The sequence below is a fragment of the Centroberyx gerrardi genome, chromosome 21 (genome assembly GCF_048128805.1).
Source record: "Centroberyx gerrardi isolate f3 chromosome 21, fCenGer3.hap1.cur.20231027, whole genome shotgun sequence".
NCBI lineage: Eukaryota > Metazoa > Chordata > Actinopteri > Beryciformes > Berycidae > Centroberyx > Centroberyx gerrardi.
This window is the reverse complement of record NC_136017.1, coordinates 17,470,307-17,479,635: the sequence shown is the minus strand read 5'-3', so window position 1 is coordinate 17,479,635 and position 9,329 is coordinate 17,470,307. Positions and strand designations below refer to the sequence as shown.

Genomic DNA, 9,329 nt, shown 5'->3' with positions numbered 1-9,329 from the left:
GGGTATGATTCTCGCTTCGGGTGCGAGAGGTCCCGGGTTCAAATCCCGGACGAGCCCTAATCGCTGAAGCTCTGCCTCCTGCTGGGATCTGCTGCTTCGGCGGTTGGGAATTTGGTCAGACAAAGCGGTCGCGACACAGGTCTCTGTGTTAACGTGCAGCGACGGCTCGGTGGATGCTCTCCGGCCCTCTTCTGATGTGCGTTTTGGCATGATGGCTTGGACTTTGAATCCAGCTGTCGGAATTCAAATCTTGTGGAAGCTACTACTTGTTAGCCTTTGAAAGTATGGCAGTTGTAATCCAAACTGCCTTGACGACAGCATGAGCTCGTAATTGAATAATGTGGACTTCAATCATCAGAAGGAGCAGCAGGCTCATGTAAATCTTCAATATGCTGAAATGCATTTCATCGCGATGATATCCCTACAACTTTGATTAACTGGCAGATGGCTACGGCGGGAGCCCTGTAGGTTCCATGGTGTAATGGTCAGCACTCTGGACTCTGAATCCAGCGATCCGAGTTCAAGTCTCGGTGGAACCTTGCGAATGTGAAGAATTGAAAGGGCCGACTTTAAACTGTCGTACATTTCAAACCTTTACGTTGTCAGTGTTGTAAATAAAATATCTTCACGGGTGCTATGAAACTGTTTTGAACATTATAGCCTTTTTGAAGTAATAGGATTGTGTTTTATACTTGTAAGCTGTTAGTAATTAGGAATGTGGGTGCGTGTGTGATGGTAACTTTGTGTAAGGAGCTCAAGGTCAGTCAAATGCAAGACAGGCCCGCAGCTTCTCGAAAGCAACTCCTTATTAAGATATGTTATAGAACACAGGAAACCACCTGTCAGACACACACCCAAGGCACAGGAGAAATCACTCAACGTATAACCAAGGTTGTGCAGGATTGTGTGTGTGTCTTATCATCCCTAAAGTTTAGGTCCACCCAAGGATGGAGTCAGACGAGGAAGAGGAGAAGGCCCGAACCAATGAGAAGAGGACAGCACCCAACTTGCACAGTTCTTTGTCTGTAATAGCATAAATATACTGGATCAGGAGAAGTTAGGTTGTCAGACTGTGGACTGGCTCTGATGCTGTTATTGGTCAGGGCGAGGCACATTTGATCCAGAATTCTGTAACTGCTTTTTGCTTGCTGAAAGAATCACTAAAGTTTTGAACTAAGATTCTCAGTGTGGACATTTGACTTCTTTTAGTCTTTTGAGTATTCTGAACATTCTGCTCACCCTCTGGGAGTGAGAAGTTTTCTGTTTCAGCTGAAAACTCCTTCAAAATTGGTGACCCCGACGTGATGCTTAAAGTGACCGGCAGAAGAAGCCAACGAGCACGGGAGGCAGGTGAACGTGGCAGAGACAAAGGGATCCCTTCATAATACGGTAAGCACCACCATTATAAAGTGTGCACATTGGACAGATCTAAATTATCCTCTGACACGTACTCATCTTCCTCCTGTTAGTCTAAAGAGTGATTTCTTAAAAAAACAGTAAGCAGAAAGTAGCAACGTGCGAATGAAGTTCAGAGGAGGGTGAGAGCCTGTTTTGCCTGATTTCTAGCGTTGTGGCTGCATGCATTGGTTTCAAACACAGGCGCTTCGGGCGTAGTGTTATATTTATTGGTCTAAAACACAGACGCTTTGGGCGCAGTGTTATTATTGGTTTCAAACACAGACGCTTTGGGCGCAGTGTTATTATTGGTTTCAAACACAGACGCTTTGGGCGCAGTGTTACCATTGGTTTCAAACACAGACGCTTTGGGCGCAGTGTTACCATTGGTTTAAAACACAGGCGTTTTGGACGTAGTGTTAAAGACACAGAAGCTTCGGGCGTAGTGTCGGGGCAAAGGGTTTTTATAAGGGTGGGATAAGTGCAGGCCAGATAAAGCCTGCACAAGAAGAAAACAGGTAAAGTATTGGGTGGTTTGGATGGACAATTGTGTCATGAATTAAAAGATTGGGATACTGTGTGAATTAACACCCAGTGAGACACCGCCGGGAGACCGGTAGAAGCTTGTGTCTCAGCAGCCCCAATTGACCGTCGGAGTCATTCATGAGGCATTTCCATGTGTATACTTAAATAATTATCTGTTGTAAACATGGACGGCCAGCGCGAAGAAGAAGAGTTTGACTTACGTAGCAGTAAGAAAGACACAATACCTCTAGAAACCTGGAAGGGGAAGTGGGAGGTGATAACACACAACATTGTAGTTCTCCTCACTGAACCAGGAACTAACACAGGGGTAAAAGCGCATAAAGAATTAAACGCATGGTATGACAGCAAGACGTGAGGAAGATGAAGCATGGGAAGATAGAGAGAGAAGGTCAGCAAGTGAGAGTGAGGAAAGCTCAGAAAGTGAGGCAGGATATGAGGGAGGAGCAGAGGAAGGAGAAAGAGTAAAGTACATGGGACGCATACATAGTGTCACAGTGGAAGGGAAAAATGTAACACGCTCAGTAAGGGTAAAGGAACAAAAGGAGCACGAAATGGACCCAGGTATGAACTTCCCGCTCTTTGAACAGGGACCAAATCAGCCATATAAGTACAAGCCATTCACCATAGGTGATTTGACAGCCTATGTAGATCAATTACCGCCCCTAAGGGACGGAGCAGCTCCATGGTTAAACAAAGTAGCAGAGCTCACCAAGGGACAGACCCTAGCGATGGGAGATTTTAGGGCATTGCTGAGTAGAGCTTGTACATCATGGGAAGCTGAGGGGATAGAGGCAGTTGCGAGGACAACCAGAGCTCAGGATTATCGAAATTACTCGTTGTTCCCCTCACAATTAGGGGATGCACTTAGAGAAAGATTCCCCATTTCAGAGCACAAGAGACATAATCTCATTTTCAATCCCCAACCTGGAGAATCAGCCTCAGCATATATTTCAAGGTGCACAGGGGAGTGGATAAATAACACGGGAAAGCACCCAGGTAAGGGAAACAGATTCCTTTTCAGACGAGCAATATTAGAAAGTCTAGATGAAGAGGTAAAAGCTAAAATGAATGACAATCCCGACATGCCAGGAGCAGAGGATGGGGTGTGGGCAAGGCATCTTACACATCACATGGATGCACACACCCAAAAACAGAAAAAGGCAAAAGAGGAAGTGGAGGTGCTCACCAGCCAGCTCTTAAAGCTGCAGCTACAACAGGCAAGAGACCAGGCCACAGAGAAAAAGAATAGTGGTAAAAAAGCACAGATGCCAGTAATAACTCACTCTGACGCTGCTACTGCTTCTACCCTACCCCCACCTGCTTCTACCCATCCCCCACCCACACCCAATCCCTATCCTTACTACCCCATGCCAGTCCCCATCCCCATAGTAACCACACCAGGCCAGATGTATCAGGGACCATATCAGGGCGGGTATAACCAAGGGGGAGGTCAGAATAAGGGAAATCAGGGAGGAGGGAAAGGGAGGGGAGGAAACAATAACCAAGGGGGAGGAAGGGGTGGGAAGCCTGGGAGCAGGGGATGCCTTATTTGTAAATCCCCGGACCATTGGGTCCAGAACTGCCCATATAACGCTCTAGCTCAGCAGCAGGGACAAGGTGGAGGCCCCACAGGGGGACCTACAGGACCACTACAACCACCCCAGGCACCTAACCAACACCTGACTCCGGGTAATTAGGGCCCGCAGCCTGGGAACTGGGGTCAGTTTCCATAGGGGTGCCTGACAGAAGAGGAAATGTCAGGGCTGGCAGCTCCCTGCATTTCCCTGGTGGTGAATGGGAGGCCCAGAACAGTCATGGTGGACACAGGGGCTAGATACTCCACGTTAAATGATCTACGACGTGGGGAGATTCCACTTTCATCCAACTTTGCTTCTGTTTTGGGATTTTCTGGCTGGGAACAAATGCTGTCTTTCACTGAAGATGCTCCAGTGACTATTGGGAGACAAAGACTCACGCACCCTTTTCTGTATGCACCTGAGTGTCCTATGAACCTCTTGGGAAGGGACTTACTGACTCGCCTCGGAGTGGCTGTGAAATGCACACCTGAAGGCACGACCTTACATTTTCCTGATGGAACTGTCATTGCGTGTAATTCCTTCCCGGGTGCGAAAAAACAAATGTTACTGGGTGCCTCTGCCAAAAACACTGCTGTTGACCTATCTGCTGACATTTATTGGGTGATGTTGAACCAAGATAACGATCCTTTATTGGAAGAATTCAGAACATGCTCTCCCTGGCTCCGAGCTCTTAATCCCTATCTTCCCCCTCCCGACCCCCCACACTGCACATTGTACTATGACAGAAATGAAGACTGGGTGTATAATGGGGAATTTGAAGACACCCTCGAGGGTCATACACAGAGTCTGCATGTGGATGGGATATACGTGGGCCCAGGAGGTGTGGCAGCGGCTATACTCCTCCCTGAGGAGTTGAAAGATTGGTATAAAATGTCAGGTTCCGCTGCCCCCCACGTATCACTTGCTCTACATGCAGGACACCAGGCCAAGGAATTAGGGCCTATGGTAAAACAAGCACTCACACTTACTGATTGGCAAGCCACACAAATACCCAGACTCTTCATTTCTCCCTCCTCCAAAATATACAGGATTCAATATCAGACAGATGTTGCTGGGGTGTGTCAACATGACACTCTCACCAGACACCATGGGAGGGAACGCACGGATGGTGATGGCACTTCAGACATGTTACAGACACTCCCAATCTCACTGTGGTCTACTGGTCCTTTTGATGTGGGTTATTGTCACAACATCAACCCTGTCACTTTTGAGGTAAAAAAGGATCTGAAACCTATCTGGCAACCACGGTATAAACACAGAGTGGAAGCACAACAGGGCATTAAGCCCACCATTGACGGGCTGTTACAGGCCGGGGTTTTAAGACCCACCAATTCACCATTTAACACTCCCATACTCCCGGTTAAAAAACCCTCTGGCACTTATAGGATGGCTCATGATTTGCGGGCCATAAACTCCGTCACCACCTCCCCTGTCACCCCTGTACCCAACCCCCATGCTGCTATGGCGATGCTAGATACATCTCATCGATTCTTTTCTGCTATTGACCTAGCTAATGCTTTTTTCTGTCTACCTCTTGACCCTACTCTACAAGATCTGTTTGCCTTCACTTATGGTGGTCGTAGGCTCACCTACACACGTCTGCCACAAAGTTTCCTTCTATCTCCATCTATTTTCAATGACATTCTACGCATGCAACTGGCGGACCTGGAGGTACCAGACGGCTGTCTGGTGATCCAGTACGTGGACGACATTTTACTAGCTTGTCCGTCTCCACAAACATGCTTACAGCTTACACATGCTGTTTTGTCGCGACTGCACACCTGTGGTTATAAAGTCTCTAAGACTAAACTGCAGTGTTGCAGAGCCTCTGTCACCTTCCTGGGCAGAGAAGTTTCTGGCTCAGGAGCTGACATGTCTGCACTTCACAAAGACTCTATTCTTAATCATCCCAAACCTCTTACTGTCAAAGACATGCTTTCTTTTCTGGGGCTCACGGGATACTCCAGACACTTTGTTTCTGACTATGCTGGCAACACTGAATCTCTTAGAGCTATGATCAAAGAGCAAGGCAGCCGTAACACGGGTGCTACGCTTCAGTGGACTCCCCAGGCGGAGTCTGATTTCACCTGCCTTAAGCGAAAGTTATCACAGGCTACGTCACTGGCTTCTGCAGACTACACACAACCTTTCTTTCTCGATGTTTCTGAGAGAAAATCATCTGCTTATGGTGTTCTCTATCAGAAACAAAGGGGGAGTAGGAAGGTACTACTATATTGCAGCATTTTGTTTGATGTACAAGAAAAAAGAGCACCACCATGTGCCAGGTATGCTGCTGCAGTGGCTAAGCTAATTGAAAAAACAGCACACATAGTCATGCACCACCCTTTGACAATTTTGACCTCACATGCGACAGTAACATTTGTCACATCATCAGCCTTCACACTGACACCACTCAGACAAGGAAGGATTTTGAAACAATTGACACAACCACATGTTACATTCATACATGAAGGCATCAACATGGCAGATCAAATTTTAGAGGGAGCACCACACTGCTGTATAGAAGTCTCACAAGATGTGAGCAAAGTACGACTTGACTTAAGTGAAACACCATTAACACAACCAGATGTAGAACTCTTCACGGATGGGTGCTGTTTCAGACATCCATCTTCAGGGTTACAAGCAGGATATGCTGTGGTTGAGCTCTCCTCAGATGACAAACCTAAAATAGTCAAACGGGAAAAGATGATAGGAAGTGTGTCAGCTCAAAAAGCAGAACTAAGAGCAGTGGTGACAGCCCTACAGCTGAGCGAAGGGAAAGTTGTAAATATATACACAGACTCAGCTTATGTACATAATGCAGTACACAGAGAACTGCAGGGATGGATGCAAGCAGGTTTCAAAACCAGTGGAGGAAAAACTATGGCACATGAAGCACTAATGAGGGAGTTAGCAGATGCATTGCAACTTCCAGGGAAAGTAGCCATAATGAAGGTTAAAGGTCACAGTAACCTAGAGGACAGAGAAGCTAAGGGAAATGATGCTGCTGATCAGGCAGCAAAACAAGCCGCAGGATACAATGTAGATATGATAATGATGGTTTCTCACCCCCAAATGTCTGACTATGTAAATATGGAGACAGTCAGAGCAGCACAAGAAAGTGTCACAGATGAAGTACAGAGTCTGTGGAAGTCAAAAGGGGGACAGTTAAATGACCAGGGTATATGGCATGTAAATAGCAAAGTGATAATGCCCCCTCAATGGCTCCACAGCATGATGACTCAGACTCACGGACCTGACCACAGAAGTATTGGTCAAATGACTCACGACTTACGACACTGGTGGATTGACAACAAGACTTCAGTGATTAAAAATCATGTGAAGGAATGTTCTGTGTGTCAGACGTGCAATGTAAGACCTGCCCTCAAAGTAGAGGCAGGCAAATACCCTGAATCAACTGCTCCAGGTCAAGAAATCACTATTGATTACACAGACATGATCAACCGTGCAGGTGGGAAGAGGTACCTATTGGTAATTGTAGACTCCTTTTCGCGGTGGGTTGAGGCCTATCCCACAGCGAAAGAGGACGCTGCATCAGTGATAAAGTGTTTGATAAATCATTGGATTCCCACCCACGGTTATCCCACACTAATCAGATCAGATAACGGCACCCACTTTAAAAACAAAGACCTGGCAAAAGTGGAACAAGCATTAGGTTTAAAACATAAATATGGGACTGTGTATCATCCTCAGTCACAAGGGAAGGTAGAAAGGATGAACAGAACTTTGAAAAATAAGTTGCTGAAAGTTGTGTCAACCTACAAAATGCCCTGGACAGAGGCATTACCTCTGGCACTACTGGGAGTGAGATCTGCAGTACATAGGGAGACAGGATTGACTCCTTTTGAGTTACATCATGGCAGAGAAATACCAGGTCCAACTCACTCTCTGAAAGAAATCTCTGGTATGGGATATAGACCATATTATGTGAAAGTAAATGCTCTGGTATCAGACTTCTCTTTCTCAGCAGATCCCACATAGGTATAGACAACCCCCTGGATGACTGGATCAGCCGCCACTTGGGCAAGTATAAAGATATGATCATCTCTGTTGTTACAACATTTGTCATAATCATGGTTGTATTGGGATTTTGTGGATGTTGTTGTATTCCGTGTGCTCGCACTCTGGCTGAGAAAGCCATAGTGTCAGCTGTTTCTAGGAAGGACGGCCCCTCAGCACCCCCTCCGCCTTATGGACAGATGTGCGTAATGATGGAGGAACGCCGCTCCCTGCTAGAACTGGAGGGCACGGAGGACTTTGGAGCTGAACGGGAGGGGGAACTGTAATCATCCCACGACCTCACAGGAGCAGGTTTTGACGTCAGGCATTGGGAGAGTTTCTGCCCATTCACTGGTATTACCTGGAGGTGAAGAAATTTTTCATGGTGTTGAACTCAGAAGAGTTCAAAAGGGGGAGTTGTTGTAAATAAAATATCTTCACGGGTGCTATGAAACTGTTTTGAACATTATAGCCTTTTTGAAGTAATAGGATTGTGTTTTATACTTGTAAGCTGTTAGTAATTAGGAATGTGGGTGCGTGTGTGATGTTAACTTTGTGTAAGGAGCTCAAGGTCAGTCAAATGCAAGACAGGCCCGCAGCTTCTCGAAAGCAACTCCTTATTAAGATATGTTATAGAACACAGGAACCCACCTGTCAGACACACACCCAAGGCACAGGAGAAATCACTCAACGTATAACCAAGGTTGTGCAGGATTGTGTGTGTGTCTTATCATCCCTAAAGTTTAGGTCCACCCAAGGATGGAGTCAGACGAGGAAGAGGAGAAGGCCTGAACCAATGAGAAGAGGACAGCACCCAACTTGCACATTTCTTTGTCTGTAATAGCATAAATATACTGGATCAGGAGAAGTTAGGTTGTCAGACTGTGGACTGGCTCTGATGCTGTTATTGGTCAGGGCGAGGCACATTTGATGCAGAATTCTGTAACTGCTTTTTGCTTGCTGAAAGAATCACTAAAGTTTTGAACTAAGATTCTCAGTGTGGACATTTGACTTCTTTTAGTCTTTTGAGTATTCTGAACATTCTGCTCACCCTCTGGGGGTGAGAAGTTTTCTGTTTCAGCTGAAAACTCCTTGTTGTTGCAGCAGTTTACTTTAAGGAGGCAGGAAGACGTAGTTCACGCTTACAGGTATCGAGCATTCTGATTGCACTCAGCAAGCATCTGTGGCTGAATGCAGTCTTTACAAACCTCGCCGCCGATCCTATGGTTTACTGCGATTTACCACAAAGCTTAGATGAGCCCTGGAGGCAGCCCGTTGCTATACAAATCCCAACCTCAGAAAAGAAACAACAAAAAAACAAACGTAGAAAACCCAATGTGGCAGCGGTGGGATTTGAACCCATACCCCGAAGATACTGGAGCCTTAATCCATCGCCCACGCTACCAGCTTTTCCACCACCTGCTGAATCTCGGAGGTGGACGGTGGATGGCCACTCTCACCTCCAACTTGCTTGGCTTTTCAGTTTCGAGCACAGCAACAATCGAGGCCCGCGGGTGGCTTGTTGGTGTAGGGGTATGATTCTCGCTTCGGGTGCGAGAGGTCCTGGGTTCAAATCCCGGACGAGCCCTAATCGCTGAAGCTCCGCCTCCTGCTGGGATCTGCTGCTTCGGCGGTTGGGAACTTGGTCAGATAAAGAGGTCGCGACAGAGGTCTCTGCGTTAACATGCAGCGACGGCTCGGTGGATGCTATCCGGCCCTCTTCTGATGTGCGTTTTGGCGTGATGGCTTGGACTTTGAATCCAGCTGTCG

The 9,329-nt window shown here is 46.8% G+C and overlaps 1 non-coding gene across 1 annotated transcript; it reads left to right on the top strand.

Annotated features, from left to right (window-relative positions):
- Positions 1 to 467: 467 nt before the first annotated feature.
- On the top strand, positions 468 to 539 carry trnaq-cug (transfer RNA glutamine (anticodon CUG)). Its single transcript has one exon. It is a non-coding gene; the product is annotated as a tRNA-Gln (tRNA).
- The last annotated feature ends 8,790 nt before the right edge of the window (positions 540 to 9,329 follow it).